Here is a 3,338-nt window from a genome sequence, read left to right on the forward strand (position 1 = left end):
TTTTTTTTGAGACGGAGTCTTGCTCTGTCACTCAGGCTGGAGTGCAGTGGTGCATTCTCAGCTCACTGCAACCTCCGCCTCCTGGGTTTAAGCAATTCTCCTGCCTCAGCCTCCCATGTACTTGGGATTACAGATATGTGCCACCATGCCCAGCTAATTTTTGTCTTTTTAGTAGAGATGGGGTTTCACCATGTTGGCCAGGCTGGTCTTGATCTCCTAACCCCAGGCAGTCCACCTGCCTCGGCCTCCCAAACTGCTAGGATTACGGGCACGAGCCACTACACTCAGCCTACTTGATTTTTCAGATAGAATTCTATTTTATGTTAGTTCTGTATACTTACAAACAAGAGATTCATTTGTTTTTCAAGCCAGTCGTGGTTTTGGCAGACAACTGATACTGCCGACCACGAGCTCTGACCTAGGTCTCAGCACTGACTAAAGGAAGGTCTCTCTGTTGCTGACTCAGTTGTTTCAGGAAGCAAACGTCTTGGAGATGAATGGGTAATGCTGACTTTATATGGTAAACATTAAGAGAAGATTAACAAAGAAAGGAAAATATTCCAAGCTCCTCCCCTCACTCCCTCACCTTCTCATCCTCTTACCCTTGAATTCTTTATCACATTTGGAAAACATTCTTTCCTTCCTCCCCTTATCAGTCATGGTTGTTTATTTTAGAGCACGAGGTCACACAGGGCCAAGGCTGGAGCCAAGACTACAGCCTAGGACTTTACTCTGGAATGAAAATAAATCTCCCGAGGCCTCTGTGCAGACGAGGGTGGCTCGATTGCTGGTGAGATGACTTGATGTGTTTTTTATGAAAGAGGGAAGGCAAGTCAAGGCCAACAATCTGAGGATAAAAGAAAAGGAGAAGGTGGTGGAGCTCGTTCCCAGGGAAAACGCCACTGCTCCAGGTTGTCAAAGCTGGCCGCCTTGAACTTGCCATCAGTGTGGTACAGAGCAAAACACAAATGTGCAGAAAAAGGCCTGGAGGAGAACACGGGACTGGTGAGGAAGGCTGTGCCTGTTGAGGGGACTGGGACTGGGCCCTTGGGGAAGCTGGCAAATGTGATAAGGAGTGTATTAATTTTTTTTAGAGAGACAGGATCTCACCATGTTGCCCAGGCTGGTCTCAAACTCCTGAGCTTAAGCCTCTCAAAGTGTTGGGATTACAGGCATGAGCCACTGCATCTGGCCTACTGTGTTAAATTTTATGATTGAACATATATTCATGAAGTACTTGTGTGATTAAAACTAATGTTTAAAAGTTTATCTTAAAAAAGTAAATATATGTGATTTAGAGTCATAAATGCTGGTATGAGATTTGCCTTTTCCCCTTGGAGATGGTCAGCCATTATTCGTTGAGCAACTACTACATGCCAAGGAATATGCCAGGCAATTTATCCAAGTCTCATTTTACTTGTCTCTACAAGGGGTAATAATTTCAACTTCACAGGATTATCAAGAATAGGGTTGGTCGGCCGGGCGCAATGGCTCACACCTGTAATCCCAACTCCTTGGGACACTGAGGTGGGTGGATCACCTGAGGTCAGGAGTTCAAGACCAGCCTGGCCAGCATGGTGAAACCCTGCCTCTACTAAAAATACAAAAAGCATCCAGGTGTGATGGCAGGCACTTGTAATCCCAGCTACTTGGAAGGCTGAGGCAGGAGACTTGCTTGAACCCAGGAGGCGGAGGTTGCAATGAGCCGAGATGGTGCCATTGCACTCTAGCCTGGGCAAGAGAGCAAGACTGTGTCTCAAGGAAAAAAAAAAGTGGGCTGGGCGTGGTGGCTCACGCCTGTAATACCAGCACTTTGGGAGGCCAAGGTGGGCATATGACTTGAGGTCAGGAGATCGAGACCAGCCTGCCCAACATGGTGAAACCCCATCTCTACTGAAAATACAAAACATTAGCCAGACGTGGTAATATGTGTCTGTAATCCCAGCTACTCAGGAGGCTGAGGCAGGGAATGGCTTGAACCTGGGAGGCAGAGGTTGTGGTGAACCAAGATGGTGCCACTGCACTCCAGCCTGGGCAATAAAGTGAGACTCCATCTCAAAAAAAAAAAAAAAAGAATATTAAGTGAAAGCATAGAAATAGGTTTGTTAACTTACAAAACACAAATGCCTGTTATACATGTATTGTAAGCCTTGTTTAAAAGAAGGTTTAAAGTAGTATGTATTAACTTAAAGGAGTACTTATTTTCTTTCTACTTTTAGTTTAATATATTTTTAACAGAGACAGTATCTCACTATGTTGCCCAAGCCGGTCTTGATCTCCTGGCCTCAATCAGTCCTCCTGCCTCGGCCTCCCAAAGTGCTAGGATTACAGGCATGAGCCACCCATGTTTGGCCAACTTAGTAATTTTTTTAAACAATCACAAATTTATTAAAAATTTGGAAAGATGGTACAAAGAACAGTGTGCTGGTGAATGTTGAGCAATTGGCTGTCAGAGGAAAAAAGGCTGAAATGATAACATTTGCCAATTTCCGTGGTGTAAATACTCCCACTACAGGCAATTTCATGCCGCCAACAGGAGGTCACTGCATGCAGAGTCGGAAAGATATGGAGCATAACCAACTTTAGTGTACCACTGACACAAAGAACTTTCATCCCTGAACGCTTTGAGAATAAGTTACCAACCTGATACATCACCCCCAAATACTGGAGAATGTAGTTCCTACAAACACAGACATTCCACAATTCCATACAACCACAAGGAACCCTGAAAAATCAGGAAATTAACATGAACACCATCAAATCCAGAGACCTCATGCAAGTTTCACCAACTGTCCCAACAATGTCCTTTACAGTAAAAAGACCCAGTTCAGAATCTCGTGTTGTGTTTCATGGTTAAGTCTCTCTAGATTCCTTAAACCTGGAGCAGTTCCTCAGTTTTTCCCTGGCTTGCACGGACATGACATTTTTGAAGACAGCCTGCCAGTTAATTTATAGAAGTCCCTCAATTTGGGTTTGACTGATGTTTCCTTATGATTTTATTTAGGTTTTCATCATTGGCAGGAATGCCACAGAAGCAATGTTGAGTTCTTCTCCTTGTGTCCTCTTAGACGGAGTAATTTTTAGATCCATCCCATATTTATGATGCTCATTATTACTAAGTTTCTGTCTGCCTGAATTTTTGACAATGATGTTATTCTTTTTCCTTTTGTAATTAGTAAGTGTTGTGTAGGGAAGTACTTTGAAACTGTGTAAACATACTATTTCTCCTGACATTTTCAACATATTATTTTATTGACTTACATGTGTACAGATTCATAGTTTTCTACTTTATTCCATGAGTTTGAGTCCATTATTATCATTACTTATTTTGACACCAA

The sequence above is a fragment of the Cebus imitator genome, unplaced genomic scaffold, assembly GCF_001604975.1.
Source record: "Cebus imitator isolate Cc_AM_T3 unplaced genomic scaffold, Cebus_imitator-1.0 Scaffold15, whole genome shotgun sequence".
NCBI lineage: Eukaryota > Metazoa > Chordata > Mammalia > Primates > Cebidae > Cebus > Cebus imitator.